Source organism: Ranitomeya imitator, chromosome 1, assembly GCF_032444005.1.
Source record: "Ranitomeya imitator isolate aRanImi1 chromosome 1, aRanImi1.pri, whole genome shotgun sequence".
In the NCBI taxonomy this organism is placed as follows: Eukaryota; Metazoa; Chordata; class Amphibia; order Anura; family Dendrobatidae; genus Ranitomeya; species Ranitomeya imitator.
Window position 1 is genome coordinate 147,047,271 of NC_091282.1, and position 22,020 is coordinate 147,069,290.

The window sequence follows — 22,020 nt, forward strand, 5'->3', positions numbered from 1 at the left end:
TTTTTAAAGTCCTGGGTCACCTCCCGACTGACCATGCATACAGGGGAGATTATGAGCCATGCATACAGGAGGGGTGGTGGTGGAATATGAGCCATGCATACAGGAGGTGGGGGGGATTATGAGCCATGCATACAGGATGGGGGATTATAAGCCATGCATACAGGAGGGGTGGGCGCAATAAGAGCCATGCATACAGGAGGGGTGGGGTAGAATATGAGCCATACATACAGGAGGGGGTGGTGGTGGAATATGAATCATGTATACAGGAGGGGGTGGTGGTGTAATATGACCATGCATACAGGAGGTGGGGGGATTGTGAGTCATGCATACAGTTGGGGGGATTATGAGCCATGCATACAGGAGGGGGTGGAATATGAGCCATGCATACAGGAGGTGGGGGGAATTATGAGCCATGCATACAGAAGGGGAATATGAGCCATGATACAGGAGGGGGGATATGAGCCATCATACAGGAGGGGGGGAATATGAGCCATGCATACAGGAGGGGGGGAATATGAGCCATGCATACAGGAGGAGGGGGGATATGAGCCATGCATATGGGATGGGAGGGAGATGAGCCACACATACAAGATGGGAGGGGTCATTATACAGTATGGAGCATCATGTGGGGTCATTATACAGTATGGAGCATCATGTGGGGTCATTATACAGTATGGAGCATCATGTGTGGCCATTATACAGTATGGAGCATCATGTGTGGCCATTATACAGTATAGAGCATCATGTGTGGCTATTATACAGTATGGAGCACTGTGTGGCCATATTTATTTTTGTTTTTAATTATTGGATATGAAACAGTGTGATCAGCAGTGCTAAATGGGTGTGGTTGGGATGTGGATATGGGTGTGACTAGTTGTGAAATGGGTGTGATCAGAGGCGTGGCCTAAAATTTGCTGTGGTGCAAACTTTATACCTCTTTCCCTTCATCTAAAGTTGGTAGGTATGGTACCACATTTGCCAGATCACGGCAAGTGCCACAAATACCATGGGGAATGTATGAGGCCGAATGCAGTGATGCCGTAAGTGATCCGTTACACGGCAGATGCAGAAAAACTGCTGGATCTGCTGCAAAAGGCGACTTTAACATCAGCAATTCTTGCCAAAGTCTATGCCGATAGTGTCATACTCACCAATGGGGGAGGCAGCACTAAAAGTGCCTAGGGCAGCAGAAACTCTAAATACGGCCCTGTGTAAATCCCAATGCTGGAGGCTGAGATGAAAGAGAATATTGATAAAGCACATACCAGCCGAATCATCCCCTTAACGTGATTGACATTTCTGACAGGAATAAATGTTGATATTAGAAGAGCATGGATGTTCTACTGACAGATCCGCTGTAAAGGGTGTGCTGCTAATATATGTGTCTTCTTATACAAGGAAGTGGTTAAAATGACAATTTAATTATGTTGATCATATTTATTATATTTTACCTATATTTTTCCACACATAAAAATGCATAAATATGTGAATCGCAAACTGAAGCAACTATACGTCAGATATTATAATTATGACTTTAACGCAGCTAATTATCATTATTGCCGCTATTATTATTGAATATATTTAGTTCACAGGCCAGTGCATGAATCGCCCACATAAGAGCACATCAGACAGCGAGTTCTGGACTGCTGAACGATATCAAAATAACACAGAGCCCAGTGGGCCATTACCGATAAATGCACATCCTCTGGCTGAGCTATATGTGATTACAGAGACCCGATAGAGCATCGCACCATTAGGAGAAGTACAACAGACATCATTACATGCAATCATTAAAGCATAATACCAGCACGGGAGATGGGACGAGCAGAACTATTGAAATCAGCAGAGCATTACACCACTACGTGAAATCACCATTACATGAGGCCGATAGTGCTCCGTACCACTCACAAAAAAGGGATATACAATAAACCTTACACAGGAAGGGCACAGGTCTTACCGAAGTATGTGGAAATGCCATCTACTGTCGTGGAAGGTTTTAAATACAGGCTCCTGTGTATAGACTTTACATACAAGCCCCCCATACACATTAGACTAATGTCAGTTGAACCCGCCAATATTGATGTGTTCAGTTGACATTTTGATGTTTATGGGATCTCTGAGAAGATGATCGTTGGGTGAGATGAGAATCCAGCATGTCCGACTTCAGAATACCTTTTGTTTCTCTGTGACAAGCAACCACCATAGATGTCTGGGAGAGGCTCTTTCATAGAGAACATATGAACGCTCACGAGGGCCACAGTATATGGAAGAGACAGTCGAGACAGCTGTCTGCCCTAGCCATCTAAGGTGTATGGGAAGCTGTAGTCTCAGCACAATGCAGCATGAAGAAGTGAGTTCAGACATGAGTCATTTGGGATCTACAGCAGATGTGGTTACGTTCCACGATCAGTATTTGTAGAGTTTTTGACGCTGTAGAATTTCTTTACCTTCATAAAATGGTAGAGTTGGGAGGGACCTCCTGGGTCATCTGGTCACCTTAGTTTCCTTGTGTTTTTTCTTTAATTGCATTTTTGTGTGCATTTTTATCACATTTTTTACGCTGTGGTTTTGTCTCTCGTGTGTCATTCTTTAAATAAAGCTGCTTTGTTTTTGAAACTTCCTGGCATTGACATTCTTAGGCACGGATTACATGCGTTTTCGATGCGTTTATGCTGTGTAAATGCACTAAAATTGCACACGTATTTTTTTAACCTGTGGATTTTGTGTTTCTAAAGTAAGTCTATGGGAAAATTCCACGGAGGAAAGTCAGAGGACCCGCAAGAGAAGTTGACATGTTGCGGATTGGAAAAACACACCGCGTGTCAGTTTACACAACGTAAAAGAGGAACACAGTGGGCAGGAGATTTCTAGAAATTCCATCTGCTTTGTTGGAACTGTAAAACATTGATTATTGCTTCAGTGAAAATATACAACATCAAAAATGCACCAAATGCTCATCATGGTCAACAAGGGGTCTACAGTTCTGGAAAGAAGGACGATACCAGCGCTTCCCTCACTCTCCACCGACTTACAAACAGATTTCTTCCAAAGTCCAGTGATGGGGAAAACCTGACAATTAGTGGCTTGAGGACAAAGGGGGATTTGGGCGAGGCTGCGTATCCTAAACATTATCGCACTCTTTCAGCACAGCCGGCCCCTTGTTGGCCTCATAGTGCAATTTTAACCTCTTCATGACCTTGCCCTTTTCCGTTTTTGCGTTCTTGTTTTTCACTCCCCTCCTATCCAGAGCCATAACTTTATTATTCTTCTGTCAATACGGCCATGTGAGGCCTTGTTTTTTGTGGGACAAGTTGCACTTTTGAATGACATCATTGGTTTTACCTTGTCGTGTACTAGAAAACGGGAAAAAAATTCCAAGTGCGGTGAAATTGCAAAAAAAGTGCAGTCCCACACTTGTTTTTTGTTTGGCTTTTGTGCTAGGCTCACTAAATGCTAAAACTGACCTGCCAATATGATTCTCCAGGTCATTACAAGTTCATAGACACCAAACATGTCTAGGTTACTTTTTATCTAAGTGGTAAAAAAAAATTCCAAACTTTGCTAAAAATAAAAAAATTGTGCAATTTTCCAATACCCGTAGCGTCTCCATTTTTCATGATCTGGGTTCGGTTGGGGGCTTTTTTTTCGCGTGCCAAGCTGACATTTTTAATCATACCATTTTGGTGCAGATATGTTCTTTTGATCGTCCGTTATTGAATTTTAATGCAATGTCGTGGCGACCAAAAAAACATAATTCTGGCGTTTGGAATTTTTTTCTCGCTACACTGTTTAGCGATCAGGTTAATCCTTTTTTTATTGATAGATCAGGTGATTCTGAATGCAGCGATACCAAATATGTGTATGTTTATTGTTTTATTTTGAATGGGGCGAAAGGGGGGTGATTTAACCTTTTATATATTTATTTTTTTCATATTTTTACTAACTTTTTTTTTTTACTTTTGCCATGCTTCAATAGCCTCCATGGGAGGCTAGAAGCTGCCACAACTCGATCGTCTCAGCTAAATGGGAGCGATCATCAGACCGCTCCTATGTAGCTGAATTCCTGCATTGCTATGAGCGCCGACCACAGGGTGGCGCTCATAGCAATCCGGCATCAGCAACCATAGAGCTCTCAAGGACTTCTATGGTTACTATGCAGACGCATCGCTGACCCCCGATCATGTGACGGGGGTCGGCAATGCGCTCATTTCCGGCCTGATCAGTTAAATACCACTGTCAGTATTTGACAGCGGCATTGTTATGATCTGGTGGTTTAGGAGCAACATGGGACGAGCTCTGAAGGAAGTGGTACCTGTACTGACCGCAGTCCCTAAGCTCAACACCACACTAGAAGTAGCCGTGGGATGCTCCTAACACTCCCTAGGCACCTCGTCACAGCCTGAGAACTAACTACCCTTAAAGATAGAAACAGGAAAACTATCTTGCCTCAGAGAAAATCCCCAAAGGATAGATAGCCCCCCACAAGTAATGACTGTGAGTGGAGAGGGAAAAGACATACACAGAATGAAACCAGGATGAGCACAGTAGGCCAGTCTAGCTAGATAGATAGGACAGGATGGAATACTGTGCGGTCAGTATAAAGCACTACAAAAAATCCACACAGAGTTTACAAAAATCTCCACACCTGACTAAAGGTGTGGAGGGTAAATCTGCTTCCCAGAGCTACCAGCTACCCAGAAAATTCATACTGACAAGCTGGACAAACATAGAAAGCACAGAACGTATAAGTCCACAACAGTGGACAGAAATGAGCAAGCAAGGACTTAGCTTTGCTGAACTGGTCAGGATAACAGGGAAATCCAAAGAGAAGTGAATCCAACCAGGAACCATTGACAAGTGGCACAAGCTGAAGCAAAGAGCCAGGCTAAATAGCCGAGCAGAATAGACAATCAGTGGAATCAGCTGCTGACTGCTAAATCCAAGGAGCAGCCATTCCACTTAAAACCACCGGAGGGAGCCCAAGAGCAGAACTCACAAAAGTGCCACTTACAACCACCGGAGGGAGCCCAAGAGCGGAATTCACAACAGGCATTTAGCTAGTTAATAGCGGCGGGTGAATCGCGATTTCACCCACCGTTATTGCGGGCACATGTCAGCTGTTCAAAACAGCTGACATGTCTAGGCTTGGAGGTGGGCTCAGGGCCGGAGCCCACATCAAAGCAGGGGATCCGACCTCCTCAGTAGTAGTACGGCGGAGGTCGTGAAGGGGTTAAGATGTAAGTTTTACAAAATTACTGCTGAAATACACGTAGGATACCTCCCAGAGACCCTCAACCAGCTACTCCCACTACCATGTCCAGTGATTGGCTGAGAGGGCAATTCCAGCCATTTCTGGGGAGTCAAGGATCGGGAAGCAGCATGATTCCCTTTACTAATTTTAACTTATATGAACCCTTAAAGGTACAATTTTGATCAGTTGGAAAACCATTTTTAAAGAAATATTAATAAAGATCATGTTTTCTAATTGTAACGATAGTGAAAGTGACCTCATACCGTGTTACTGAGCAAAGGGAAATTATGAGACTAGAAACCAGGTGAGGTAATAAGGGTAGAATAAAAAAAGGATATTATTTCAAGACAAAAGCCAAGCTAATATTCCAATAATAATATTTCTAATAATGTTAAAGGGATATGAGATAGAGAACAATTTGTGATCGTGGGGATTCTTACTGCTGAACTCCCTGTGATCCCAAGAACGGGGCACTATAACCCCCGTTTATGGATCTCTGCAGCTACATATTGAAAGGAGCAGGGATGGAAATGCTCGACTTTCACTATATTCGTTCTCCACGACCTCCACTCCATTCATTCTTCTTGACCTCCACTCCATTCATTCTCCTCGACGTCCACTCCATTCATTCTCCTCGACCTCCTCTCCATTCATTCTCCTCGACCTCCACTCCATTCATTCTCCTCGATCTCCACTCCATTCATTCTCCTCGACCTCCACTCCATTCATTCTCCTTGACCTCCACTCCATTCATTCTCCTCGATCTCCTCTCCATTCATTCTCCTCGACTTCCACTATATTCGTTCTCCTCGACCTCCACTCCATTCATTCTCCTCAACCTCTACTCCATTCATTCTCCTTGACCTCCTCTCCATTCATTCTCCTCGACCTCCACTACATTCATTCTCCTCGGCCTCCACTCCATTCATTCTCCTCAACCTCTACTCCATTCATTCTCCTTGACCTCCACTCCATTCATTCTCCTCGACCTCCTCTCCATTCATTCTCCTCGACCTCCACACCATTCATTCTCCTCGACCTCCACTCCATTCATTTTCCTCGACCTCCACTCCATTCATTCTCCTCGACCTCCACTCCATTCATTCTCGTTGACCTCCACTTCATTCATTCTCCTTGACTTCCACTCCATTCATTCTCCTCGACCTCTACTCCATTCATTCTCCTTGACCTCCACTCCATTCATTCTCGAATTGGACTGATAAGTGATCTCAGATAGTCTCATAGTCATAGGCCGAGCGTGCACACCTCAGTTTCATATAGGACATTTTCTCTGGATTCTCCTCGGCCTCCACTCCATTCATTCTCCTCAACCTCTACTCCATTCATTCTCCTTGACCTCCACTCCATTCATTCTCCTCGACCTCCTCTCCATTCGTTCTCCACGACCTCCACTCCATTCATTCTTCTTGACCTCCACTCCATTCATTCTCCTCGACCTCCACTCCATTCATTCTCCTCGACCTCCTCTCCATTCATTCTCCTCGACCTCCACTCCATTCATTCTCCTCGATCTCCACTCCATTCATTCTCCTCGACCTCCACTCCATTCATTCTCCTTGACCTCCACTCCATTCATTCTCCTCGATCTCCTCTCCATTCATTCTCCTCGACTTCCACTATATTCGTTCTCCTCGACCTCCACTCCATTCATTCTCCTCAACCTCTACTCCATTCATTCTCCTTGACCTCCTCTCCATTCATTCTCCTCGACCTCCACTACATTCATTCTCCTCGGCCTCCACTCCATTCATTCTCCTCAACCTCTACTCCATTCATTCTCCTTGACCTCCACTCCATTCATTCTCCTCGACCTCCTCTCCATTCATTCTCCTCGACCTCCACACCATTCATTCTCCTCGACCTCCACTCCATTCATTTTCCTCGAACTCCACTCCATTCATTCTCCTCGACCTCCACTCCATTCATTCTCCTTGACCTCCACTTCATTCATTCTCCTTGACTTCCACTCCATTCATTCTCCTCGACCTCTACTCCATTCATTCTCCTTGACCTCCACTCCATTCATTCTCGAATTGGACTGATAAGTGATCTCAGATAGTCTCATAGTCATAGGCCGAGCGTGCACACCTCAGTTTCATATAGGACATTTTCTCTGGAACGTTGGGGGTCCCAGCGTTCAGAACCCAAGTGATCAGCAAGCTAAGTCATTTTGGGAATAAGCCTGTAATAATATTTACAGGACACTGAATTTCTGTATACTGGAGCTTATAGTTTACAGACATCCTGCTTAACATTAAAAGGTTTACCATTTTTTGAAGGTTTTATCTGAGAAATAATGGTGTCATGCTTCTTAAAATGACTTCTAGTCTACCCACATTTCTATCATCGGTGCTACTGTCTTCATAACAATATCACTTATATTACTGGTATTTCTAATATTATTAAGGTCCAGTTCAGTTCAGTTTATTTCTTATATGGGTATTCAAGTAAGAAGACTTTATCGCTTACACATAGGACAGAGAGTAACTTCAAAATCAGTGGGGTTCAGAGATAGATGATAGTGATGAACAGCACCCATAGAGAAAGAATGGAGCTGAGGCTGAGCATGCGCAACAGTTGAAGTATAGGCGATGGGCGGTGGCGTCAGTGGTTGGATTGGTGGTGACCTCTTTTTACTAGTGTGCCCCTGCTGACTGCTCTACAATTCTAAAAGTGTGAAAGTGAAGCTCCATTTTTACACACCATGTGCTAAAGTTCAGCCTTCTGTGCTAAAGTTTTGAGATCCATTTTTTACATACAATTTCCAACTCTCAGAAATAGTCATAGAGGTAAATAATAAAATTCCAACCCACCACAAGGCAACCATGACAGCTTAGTACTGTGTATGTAGTGTAACCACTGTTTTGTTCTTGTTCTTATTGGAATGTGCACATTGGAGATTCAGACTGAAAGCAGCAAAACCATGAAGCCATCAAAGGAGACTGCCTGATGAAGCTGCTTGAAAGAATGAGTTACTTTGAGAATCTATGGTTAAACAGATATTCTGGTTTATTTCACATGTGTCTCTTTATGATTTTGCTGCCTTCAGTCGTAATCTACAATGTGCTCCTTCCAATAAGAACAAGGAGAGCCATTACAACAGAGGTGTCCAAACTTTTGCTCAGTACTGTATTGCATTGAATTACACTACACTACCATTTGACCGGTACTGTATATAACAGTATGCAGAAAACGTATATATTCTTATTCCTAATATTTCAGGCTGTTAAGCCAACGGGGTTCCAAAATATCCTTTTGGCCCATATGAGAAGACCAATACTATTAATAATCTTTGATAGTTGGGGTCCTGAAGTTACACCACGGAGTGGTCAGAGCCTGAACAAAGTTAGTCATGTCTGAGCCATAAGAGGCTGACATGGGACTAATTCGTTAACCCCATGCATTCCATAATGCTGCATCGGAAGGCATGAACTAGAGTTGGATCCATGTAACTTTTCAACAAGACTTTTCCTCCTCTTTCTATGTTCTAGTTTTTGTTTTTGGGAATTGAAAAGACAGCATGAAAATGACAAATTTAAACAAAGAATCTCCTATCTGACATTTTAGTCTGGAAAACATTTTCTTCTGAAAACCATTTGTGGGTAGTTAGTTATAGCAAAAGATTGATTTGGATTATGTTTTTTTGGTATTATCTTTAGAATGTAGTTATTTTGTCAGTGCCTACCATGTTACCATGGGGTATACGCTAATTACATTACCTGACTGACGGTATACGTAGCCATCCTGCGTCTTTCCCTTACATGACAAAATAACGGATAAACTTACCGTTCACACCTCGGTTTCCTAATTCAAGCTTTTGAAGCTTTTCAGTTGCATTGAAGTAATTTCACAGTTCTTTTGTTCGGCACCTTCAAAATGAAATATATCGGAAAATATAATTATTATTTTTTGAAAAAATTGAATTTAAGAAAAACGTTATGTAAAATTGTTATTCTTTAGCACCGCTATGGTCGTCTTCTGCAGGTTGTGACCTGAAAAATTGCTCCAGTGTTTGTTGGGTGATCTGGAAGTCAGAATGAGACCCTCATAGTTGCAGTCACAAGATGGCGCTGTGGGACTGAAGCGGTGCTGGGAAGAGCTGAAGACGGCAACTGGTGAGTATAATACTGGGGTCAGGGAACAAACAGTAGTTGCACCACTCCGGAAAGAAATGCTGGAGTGGTGCTTTAAAGTGTACTTCCAAACAAACATCTATCTATCTGTTTTCTATTGATCTATCTATCTAGAAAAAGAAAACAAAGAACAGCACATCAACATAGTGCAAAAACAAGTAGCTTTTATTAGCCCATCATGCAATGTTTTGGCTCTGTGTGTGAGCCTTCTTCAAGCTTGCATGATGGGCTATTGAAAGCTACTTGTTTTTGCACTATGATGGTGTGCTGCTTCCATTTTTTCCGTATCTATCTACCTATTTACCTATCTATCTATCTATCTATCTATCTATCTATCTATCTATCTATCTATCTATCTATTTATCTATCTATTATCTATCTATTATCCATCTATCATCTATCTATCTATCTATTATCTATCTATCTACAGTATCTATCATCTATCCATCTACAGTATCTATCTATCTATCTATCTATCTATCTATCTATCTATCTATCTATCTATCTATCTATCTATCATCTATCTGTTTATCTATCTATCTACAGTATCTATCAGCCATCTATTATCTACCTATCATCTATCTATCTACAGTATCTAATTATCTATCTATCTACTATGTATCTACAGTATCTATCATCTATCTATCTACAATATCTATCTATCTATCTATCTATCTATCTATCTATCTATCTATTATCTATCTACTATCTATCTATCTATCCATCCATCCATCCATGTATTATCTACCTATCTTTTTATCTATCTATCTATCTATCTATCTATCTATCTATCTATCTATCTATCTACTATCTATCTATCTATCTATCATCTAGCTATCTACAGTATCCATCTATCTATCCATCTATCTATCTATCTATCTATCTATCATCTAGCTATCTACAGTATCCATCTATCTATCCATCGATCTATCATCTATCTATCTATCTATCTATCTATCTATCTATCTATCTATCTATCTATCTATCTATCTATCTATCTATCTACCTATCTATTACCTTCCTTAGGTATTAGTAGGACTTTCTCAGTCAATGTTTGGATGATGGATGTATAACCTTAGTAACTTTTATGCATTACATTTAGATACTCATGATTGCACAGAGCAGTACAATATTTGTTACCTGCATTCAGTAAATAAGGGATATTATTATTATACTGTAATTCTAGGAGCATTTCGTAGCACTTGAGCTGGGATGTACTAAGACCGCTGTTTTAAAGTCATGGTGGCTGTCAAACAGCAGGGATCTCCCATGCAGCTGCTTTCTATATTGTCCCTGCATGACCCAGCCCTGCAACCACTAGAAAGCTGACGGATGGTTTTGAAGCCGAGCTATGAAAGCACAAAGTGCTACAATATCGTTCATGCCAGTGTGGCATCACAGGGGTGATGGAAAAAGGCCCAGCTGACAATCATCATTTTGAACATATGGTTCTCTTGATGCAAAGAGTTTTTTTTCTGTCAAGCTCCAATATATGTTTCTTTCTATTTTTTTTTTTAAATTAAAGAACAAAAAAGAAGCTTAATCTAAAGATATAAGAGAAATAGACAGACTAATATGGTCAGAGATGTCATACAGTATACACAGTATTTACAGCAAAGTCTGTATATAAATATGTACACTGTATATACAGTATGTGTGCGTCAGTGCGCGCATGTATATATGTATATGTACTGTATATATACCGTTGTGTTATACTGTATATATGTGTGTGTCAGTGCGCTCATGTATGTATATACAGTATATATATATATATATATATATATATATATATATATACAGTTATGTTATATTGTATATATGTGTGTGTCAGTGTGCACATGTATATATGTATATAAATATACACTGCTCAAAAAAATAAAGGGAACACTTAAACAACAGAATATAACTGCAAGTAAATTAAACTTCTGTTAAATCAAACTGTCCACTTAGGAAGCAACACCGTTTGACAATCACTTGCTTTGTTTTGCAAATGGGATAGACAATAGATGGAAATTATTGGCAATTATCAAGACACACTCAATAAAGGAGTGGTTCTGCAGGTGGGGACCACAGACCACATCTCAGTACCAATGCTTTCTGGCAGATATTTTGGTCACTTTAGAATGTTGGTAGTGCTTTGACACTCGTGGTAGCATGAGACGGACTCTACAACCCACACAAGTGGCTCAGGTAGTGCAGCTCATCCAGGATGGCACATCAATGCGAGCTGTGGCAAGAAGGTTTGCTGTGTCTGTCAGCGTAGTGTCCAGAGGCTGGAGGTGCTACCAGGAGACAGGCCAGTACACCAGGAGACGTGGAGGGGGACGTAAGAGGGCAACAACCCAGCAGCAGGACCGCTACCTCTGCCTTTGTGCAAGGAGGAACAGGAGGAGCTCTGCCAGAGCCCTGCAAAATGACCTCCAGCAGGCAACAAATGTGCATGTGTCTGCACAAACGGTTAGAAACTGACTACGATGTCCACAGATGGGGGTTGTGCTCACAGCCCAATATCGTGCAGGACGCTTGCAATTTGCTACAGAACACCAGGATTGGTAAATTTGCCACTGGCACCCTGTGCTCTTAACAGGTGAAAGCCGCTTCACACTGAGCACATGTGACAGACGTGACAGAGTTTGGAGATGCCGTGAAGAGCGATCTGCTGCCTGCAACATCCTTCAGCATGACCGCTTTGGCAGTGGGTCAGTAATGGTGTGACGAGGCATTTCTTTGGAGGGCCACACAGCCCTCCATGTGCTCGCCAGAGGTAGCCTGACTGCCATTAGGTACCGAGATGAGATCCTCAGACCCCTTGTTAGACCATATGCTGATGCGGTTGGCCCTGGGTTCCTCCTAATGCAGGACAATGCCAGACCTCATGTGGCTGGAGTGTGTCAGCAGTTCCTGCAAGATGAAGGCATTGAAGCTATGGACTGGCCCACCTGTTCCCCAGACCTGAATCCGATTGAGCACATCTGGGATATTATGTCTCGCTCCATACACCAAGCATCAAGAAGTATCAGTCCAAATACAAACCTCCATGGGATATTCATTTTTATTTACATTGATAACTGTTATGTTTTATTGTTCTGAACACATTCCACTATGCAATGAATAAAAATTTGCAACTGGAATATTTAATTCAGAGATATCTAAGATATGTTATTTTAGCGTTCCCTTTATTTTTTTGAGCAGTGTATATATACCATTATGTTATAATACATGTGTGTGTCAGTGTGCACATGTATATATGTATATAAATATATACAGTACAGACCAAAAGTTTGGACACGCCTTCTCATTTAAAGATTTTTCTGTATTTTCATGACTATGAAAATTGTACATTCACACTGAAGGCATCAAAACTATGAATTAACACATGTGGAATTATATACTTAACAAAAAAGTGTGAAACAACTGAAAATATGTCTTATATTTTAGGTTCTTCAAAGTAGCCACCTTTTGCTTTGATGACTGCTTTGCACACTCTTGGCATTCTCTTGATGAGCTTCAAGAGGTAGTCACTGGAAATGGTTGGCCTGTATATACCATTATGTTATACTGTATACATGCGTGAGTCAGTGCACACATGTGTATATGTGTATATAAATATATATATGGCTCAGTGGTTAGCATTGCAGCACCGGAGTCCTGGGTTCAAGTCCCACCAAGGACAACATCTGCAAGGAGTTTGTATGTTCTCCCCGTGTTTGCTTGGGTTTCCTCCGGGTTCTCTGGTTTCCTCCCACATTCCAAAGACATACTGATAGGGAATGTAGATTGTGAGCCCCACTGGGGACAGCAATGATAATGTGTGCAAAACTGTAAAGTGCTGTGGAATAAGTTAGCGCTATATAAAAATAAAGATTATTATTATATATACCCATATGTTATACTGTATACATGTGTGTCAGTGCGCTCATGTATATATGTGAATACAAATATATATATACCGTTATGTTATACTGTATACATGTGTATCAGTGCGCTCATGTATATACTGTATGTGTATATATACAAGGTGGTCCAAAAGTAGGTGGACAGTATGTGGAATTGGGTTATGAAGGGGGATTTTTATCAAACATGGTGTAAAGTGAACCTGACTCAGTTGCCCTTAGCAACCAATCAGATTCCACTTTTCATTCTTCAGTCTCTTTGGAAAATGAAATGTGGAATCTGATTGGATGCTAAGGGCAACTGAGTCAGTTTCACATTACACCATGCTTGATAAAAATCCCCCTTCATAACCCAATTACACATACTGTCCACCTACTTTTGGACCACCCTGTATATACTGTTCCTAGATGGTGGCCCGATTCTAACGCATCGGGTATTCTAGAATATGTATGTCCACGAAGTATATTGCCCAGCCAGGTAGTATATTGCCCAGTCACGTAGTATATTGCCCAGCCACGTAGTATATTGCCCAGTCACGTAGTATATTGCCCAGCCATGTAGTATATTGCCCAGTTACGTAGTATATTGCCCAGTCACGTAGTATATTGCCCAACGACGTAGTATAGTGCACAGCCATGTAGTATATTGCCCAGTCACGTGGTATATTGCCCAGTTACGTAGTATATTGCCCAGTTACGTAGTATATTGCCCAGTCACGTAGTATATTGCCCAGTTACGTAGTATATTGCCCAGCCACGTAGTATATTGCCCAGCCACGTAGTATATTGCCCAGTCACGTAGTATATTGCCCCGTCACATAGTATATGGCCCAGTCACGAAGAATATTGCCCAGTCACGTAATATATTGCACAGCTACGTAGTATATTGCCCAGTCACATAGTATATTGCCCAGCGACGTAGTATATTGCCCAGTCACGTAGTATATTGCCCAACGACGTAGTATATTGCACAGCCATGTAGTATATTGCCCAGTCACGTAGTATATTGCCCAGTCACGTGGTATATTGCCCAGTCACGTAGTATATTGCCCAGTTACGTAGTATATTGTCCAGTCACGTAGTATATTGCCCAGTTACGTAGTATATTGCCCAGCCATGTAGTATATTGCCCAGTCACGTAGTATATTGCCCAGCCATGTAGTATATTGCCCAGTCACGTAGTATATTGCCCAGCCATGTAGTATATTGCCCAGCCACATAGTATATTGCCAAGTCACGTAGTATATTGCCCCGTCACATAGTATATGGCCCAGTCACGAAGAATATTGCCCAATCACGTAATATATTGCACAGCCACGTAGTATATTGCCCAGTCACATAGTATATTGCCCAGCGACATAGTATATTGCTCAGTCACGTAGTATATTGCCCAGCGACATAGTATATTGCCCAGTCACGTAGTATATTGCCCAGTCACGTAGTATATTGCCCAGCCACGTAGTATATTGCCCAGCCATGTAGTATATTGCCCAGTCATGTAGTATATTGCCCAGCCACGTAGTATATTGCCCAGCCACGTAGTATATTGCCCAGTCACGTAGTATATTGCCCAGCCACGTAGTATATTGCCCAGCCACGTAGTATATTGCACAGCTACGTAGTATATTGCCCAGTCACATAGTATATTGCCCAGCGACGTAGTATATTGCCCAGTCACGTAGTATATTGCCCAACGACGTAGTATATTGCACAGCCATGTAGTATATTGCCCAGTCACGTAGTATATTGCCCAGTCACGTGGTATATTGCCCAGTCACATAGTATATTGCCCAGTTACGTAGTATATTGTCCAGTCACGTAGTATATTGCCCAGTTACGTAGTATATTGCCCAGCCATGTAGTATATTGCCCAGTCACGTAGTATATTGCCCAGTCACGTAGTATATTGCCCAGCCACGTAGTATATTGCCAAGTCACGTAGTATATTGCCCAGCCACATTGTATATTGCCCAGTCACATAGTATATTGCCCAGCCACGTAGTATATTGCCCAGCCACGTAGTATATTGCCCAGCCACGTAGAATATTGCCCAGCCGCATAGTATAATGCCCAGTCACGTAGTATATTGCCCAGCCATGTAGTATATTGCACAGTCACGTAGTATATTGCCCAGCCACGTAGTATGTTGCCCAGCCACGTAGTATATTGCCCAGCCACCTAGTATATTGCCCAGTCACGTAGTATATTGCCCCGTCACATAGTATATGGCCCAGTCACGAAGAATATTGCCCAATCACGTAATATATTGCACAGCCACGTAGTATATTGCCCAGTCACATAGTATATTGCCCAGCGACATAGTATATTGCCCAGTCACGTAGTATATTGCCCAACGATGTAGTATATTGCAGAGCCACGTAGTATATTGAACAGTCACATAGTATATTGCCCAGTCACATGGTATATTGCCCAGCAACGTAATATTCGGCACAGAGCCACGTAGTATATTGCCCAGTCACGTAGTATATTGTCCAGCGACATAGTATATTGCCCAGCGACGTAGTATATTGCTCAGTCACGTAGTATATTGCCCAGCGATGTAGTATATTGCCCAGTCACATAGCATATTGCCCTTCACGTAGTATATTGCCCAGCCATGTAGAATATTGCCCAGCCACGTAGTATATTGCCTAGTCAGGTAGTGTATTGCCCAGTTACGTAGTATATTGCCCAGTCACGTAGTATATTGCCCAGTCACGTAGTATATTGCCCAGTCACATAGTATATTGCCCAGCGATGTAATATTCAGCACAGAGCCACGTAGTATATTGCCTAGTCACATATTATATTGTCCAGCGACGTAGTATATTGCTCAGTCACGTAGTATATTGCCCAGCGACATAGTATATTGCCCAGTCACGTAGTATATTGCCCAGCCACGTAGTATATTGCCCAGTCACGTAGTATATTGCCCAGTCACGTAGTATATTGCCCAGCCACGTAGTATATTGCCCAGCCATGTAGTATATTGCCCAGTCATGTAGTATATTGCCCAGCCACGTAGTATATTGCCCAGCCACGTAGTATATTGCCCAGCCACGTAGTATATTGCACAGCTACGTAGTATATTGCCCAGTCACATAGTATATTGCCCAGCGACGTAGTATATTGCCCAGTCACGTAGTATATTGCCCAACGACGTAGTATATTGCACAGCCATGTAGTATATTGCCCAGTCACGTAGTATATTGCCCAGTCACGTGGTATATTGCCCAGTCACGTAGTATATTGCCCAGTTACGTAGTATATTGTCCAGTCACGTAGTATATTGCCCAGTTACGTAGTATATTGCCCAGCCATGTAGTATATTGCCCAGTCACGTAGTATATTGCCCAGCCACGTAGTATATTGCCCAGTCACGTAGTATATTGCCCAGCCATGTAGTATATTGCCCAGCCACGTAGTATATTGCCAAGTCACGTAGTATATTGCCCAGCCACATTGTATATTGCCCAGTCACATTGTATATTGCCCAGCCACGTAGTATATTGCCCAGCCACGTAGAATATTGCCCAGCCGCATAGTATATTGCCCAGTCACGTAGTATATTGCCCAGCCATGTAGAATATTGCACAGTCACGTAGTATATTGCCCAGCCACGTAGTATATTGCCCAGCCACGTAGTATATTGCCCAGCCACGTAGTATATTGCCCAGTCACGTAGTATATTGCCCCGTCACATAGTATATGGCCCAGTCACGAAGAATATTGCCCAATCACGTAATATATTGCACAGCCACGTAGTATATTGCCCAGTCACATAGTATATTGCCCAGCGACATAGTATATTGCCCAGTCACGTAGTATATTGCCCAACGATGTAGTATATTGCAGAGCCACGTAGTATATTGCCCAGTCACATAATATATTGCCCAGTCACGTGGTATATTGCCCAGCGACGTAATATTCGGCACAGAGCCACGTAGTATATTGCCCAGTCAAGTAGTTTATTGTCCAGCGACGTAGTATATTGCCCAGCGACGTAGTATATTGCTCAGTCACGTAGTATATTGCCCAGTCACATAGCATATTGCCCTTCCACGTAGTATATTGCCCAGCCATGTAGAATATTGCCCAGCCACGTAGTATATTGCCTAGTCACGTAGTGTATTGCCCAGTTACGTAGTATATTGCCCAGTCACGTAGCATATTGCCCAGTCACGTAGTATATTGCCCAGTCACATAGTATATTGCCCAGCGATGTAATATTCAGCACAGAGCCACGTAGTATATTGCCTAGTCACATATTATATTGTCCAGCGACGTAGTATATTGCTCAGTCACGTAGTATATTGCCCAGCGACATAGTATATTGCCCAGTCACGTAGTATATTGCCCAGCCACGTAGTATATTGCCCAGTCACGTAGTATATTGCCCAGTCACGTAGTATATTGCCCAGCCACGTAGTATATTGCCCAGCCATGTACTATTTAGCCCAGTCATGTAGTATATTGCCCAGCCACGTAGTATATTGCCCAGTCACGTAGTATATTGCCCAGCCACGTAGTATATTGCCCAGTCACGTAGTATATTGCCCAGGCACATAGTTTATTGCCCAGTCACGTAGTATATTGCCCCGTCACATAGTATATGGGCTAGTCACATAGAATATTGCACAGTCACGTAATATATTGCCCAGCCACGTAGTATATTGCCCAGCCACGTAATATATTGCCCAGTCACGTAGTATATTGCCCAGCGACGTAGTATATTGCCCAGTCACGTAGTATATTGCCCAACGACGTAGTATATTACACAGCCATGTAGCATATTGCCCAGTCACGTAGTATATTTCCCAGTCACGTGGTATATTGCCCAGTCACGTAGTATATTGCCCAGTTACGTAGTATATTGCCCAGTCACGTAGTATATTGCCCAGCCACGTAGTATATTGCCCAGCCACGTAGTATATTGCCCAGCGACGTAATATTCAGCACAGAGCCACGTAGTATATTACCCAGTCACGTAGTATATTGTCCAGCGATGTAGTATATTGCTCAGTCACGTAGTATATTGCCCAGCGACGTAGTATATTGCCCAGTCACATAGTATATTGCCCAGCCACGTAGTATATTGCCCAGTCACATAGTATATTGCCCAGTCATGTAGTATATTGCCCAGTCATGTAGTATATTACCCAGCGACGTAGTATATTGCCCATCGACGTAGTATATTGCCCAGCGACGTAGTATATTGCCCAGCCACGTAGTATATTGCCCAGCCACGTAGTATATTGCCCAGCCACGTAGTATATTGCCCAGTCACGTAGTATATTGCTCAGCCACGTAGTATATTGCCCAGTCACGTAGTATATTGCCCAGCCACGTTGTATATTGCCCAGTCACATAGTATATTGCCCAGCCACGTAGTATATTGCCCAGCCACGTAGTATATTGCCCAGTCACGTAGTATATTGCCCAGCCACGTAGAATATTGCCCAGTCATGTAGTATATTGCCCAGCCACGTAGTATATTGCCCAGCCACGTAGTATATTGCCCAGTCACGTAGTATATTGCCTATCACGTAGTATATTGCCCAGTCACGTAGTATATTGCCCAGCCACGTTGTATATTGCCCAGTCACGTAGTATATTGCCCAGCCACGTAGTATATTGCCCAGTCACGTAGTATATTGCCCAGCCACGTAGTATATTGCCCAGCCACGTAGTATATTGCCCAGTCACGTAGTATATTGCCCCGTCACATAGTTTATGGCCCAGTCACGAAGAATATTGCCCAGTCACGTAATATATTGCACAGCTACGTAGTATATTGCCCAGTCACTTAGTATATTGCCCAGCGACGTAGTATATTGCCCAGTCACGTAGTATATTGCCCAACGACGTAGTATATTGCACAGCCATGTAGTATATTGCCCAGTCACGTAGTATATTGCCCAGTCACGTGGTATATTGCCCAGTCACGTAGTATATTGCCCAATTACGTAGTATATTGCCCAGTCACGTAGTATATTGCCCAGTTACGTAGTATATTGCCCAGCCATGTAGTATATTGCCCAGTCACGTAGTATATTGCCCAGCCACGTAGTATATTGCCCAGTCACGTAGTATATTGCCCAGCCATGTAGTATATTGCCCAGCCACGTAGTATATTGCCAAGTCACGTAGTATATTGCCCAGCCACATTGTATATTGCCCAGTCACATAGTATATTGCCCAGCCACGTAGTATATTGCCCAGCCACCTAGAATATTGCCCAGCCGCATAGTATATTGCCCAGTCACGTAGTATATTGCCCAGCCACATAGTATATTGCCCAGTCACGTAGTATATTGCCCAGCCACGTAGTATATTGCCCAGCCACGTAGTATATTGCCCAGCCACATAGTATATTGCCCAGTCACGTAGTATATTGCCCCGTCACGTAGTATATGGCCCAGTCACGAAGAATATTGCCCAATCACGTAATATATTGCACAGCCACGTAGTATATTGCCCAGTCACATAGTATATTGCCCAGCGACATAGTATATTGCCCAGTCACGTAGTATATTGCCCAACGATGTAGTATATTGCAGAGCCACGTAGTATATTGCCCAGTCACGTGGTATATTGCCCAGCGACGTAATATTCGGCACAGAGCCACGTAGTATATTGCCCAGTCACGTAGTATATTGTCCAGCGACGTAGTATATTGCCCAGCGACGTAGTATATTGCTCAGTCACGTAGTATATTGCCCAGCGATGTAGTATATTGCCCAGTCACATAGCATATTGCCCTGCCACGTAGTATATTGCCCAGCCATGTAGAATATTGCCCAGCCACGTAGTATATTGCCTAGTCACGTAGTATATTGCCCAGTTACGTAGTATATTGCCCAGTCACGTAGTATATTGCCCAGTCACGTAGTATATTGCCCAGTCACATAGTATATTGCCCAGCGATGTAATATTCAGCACAGAGCCACGTAGTATATTGCCTAGTCACATATTATATTGTCCAGCGACGTAGTATATTGCTCAGTCACGTAGTATATTGCCCAGCGATATAGTATATTGCCCAGTCACGTAGTATATTGCCCAGCCACGTAGTATATTGCCCAGTCACGTAGTATATTGCCCAGTCACGTAGTATATTGCCCAGCCACGTAGTATATTGCCCAGTCACGTAGTATATTGCCCAGCCACGTAGTATATTGCCCAGTCACGTAGTATATTGCCCAGCCACATAGTTTATTGCCCAGTCACGTAGTATATTGCCCTGTCACTTAGTATATGGGCTAGTCACATAGAATATTGCACAGTCACGTAATATATTGCCCAGCCACGTAGTATATTGCCCAGTCACGTAGTATATTGCCCAGCGACGTAGTATATTGCCCAGTCACGTAGTATATTGCCCAACGACGTAGTATATTACACAGCCATGTAGCATATTGCCCAGTCACGTAGTATATTTCCCAGTCACGTGGTATATTGCCCAGTCACGTAGTATATTGCCCAGTTACGTAGTATATTGCCCAGTCACGTAGTATATTGCCCAGCCACGTAGTATATTGCCCAGCCACGTAGTATATTGCCCAGCGACGTAATATTCAGCACAGAGCCACGTAGTATATTACCCAGTCACGTAGTATATTGCCCAGCGACGTAGTATATTGCCCAGTCACATAGTATATTGCCCAGCCACGTAGTATATTGCCCAGTCACGTAGTATATTGCCCAGCCACATAGTTTATTGCCCAGTCACGTAGTATATTGCCCTGTCACTTAGTATATGGGCTAGTCACATAGAATATTGCACAGTCACGTAATATATTGCCCAGCCACGTAGTATATTGCCCAGTCACGTAGTATATTGCCCAGCGACGTAGTATATTTCCCAGTCACGTAGTATATTGCCCAACGACGTAGTATATTACACAGCCATGTAGCATATTGCCCAGTCACGTAGTATATTTCCCAGTCACGTGGTATATTGCCCAGTCACGTAGTATATTGCCCAGTTACGTAGTATATTGCCCAGTCACGTAGTATATTGCCCAGCCACGTAGTATATTGCCCAGCCACGTAGTATATTGCCCAGCGACGTAATATTCAGCACAGAGCCACGTAGTATATTACCCAGTCACGTAGTATATTGCCCAGCGACGTAATATATTGCCCAGTCACATAGTATATTGCCCAGCCACGTAGTATATTGCCCAGTCACATAGTATATTGCCCAGTCACGTAGTATATTGCCCAGTCACGTAGTATATTGCCCAGCGACGTAGTATATTGACCATCGACGTAGTATATTGCCCAGCGACGTAGTATATTGCCCATAGGTTGAAGTGAAGGACAGCATCCAGTCAAGGTGAAGGTAAAAAAATTCTTCTTTATTGTGCCATAAATGCAACGTTTCAACCTCGAGGGTCTTTCTCAAGCATGCTTGAGAAAGACCCTCGAGGTTGAAACATTGCATTTATGGCACAATAAAGAAGATTTTTTTCACCTGCACCTTGACTGAATGCTGTCCTTCACTTCAACCTATGGTATGTACTCTTCCACTTGGGTCCAGTGGATATAGGACGGGCATCCGCCTTTTCCTGTTTTTTTTTGTCAGATGTGCTGTCAGTCATTAATTTGTTTTTGTAGTACATTGCCCAGCCACGTAGTATATTGCCCAGTCACGTAGTATATTGGCCAGTCAAGTAGTATATTGCCCAGCGACGTAGTATGTTGCCCATTGACGTAG

General features: G+C 42.8%; 1 protein-coding gene across 6 annotated transcripts in view; it reads right to left on the reverse strand.

Moving 5' to 3' along the window:
- The window catches only part of MEF2C (myocyte enhancer factor 2C), a 359,868-nt gene that overhangs the window by 303,955 nt on the left and 33,893 nt on the right, over window positions 1-22,020 (reverse strand). For all 6 annotated transcript variants that reach the window (XM_069751518.1, XM_069751584.1, XM_069751568.1 and 3 more), the window contains exon 2: window positions 9,059-9,141. The gene's annotated coding sequence lies outside the window, so the exon portion shown is untranslated. The remainder of the gene's footprint in view (window positions 1-9,058; window positions 9,142-22,020) is intronic.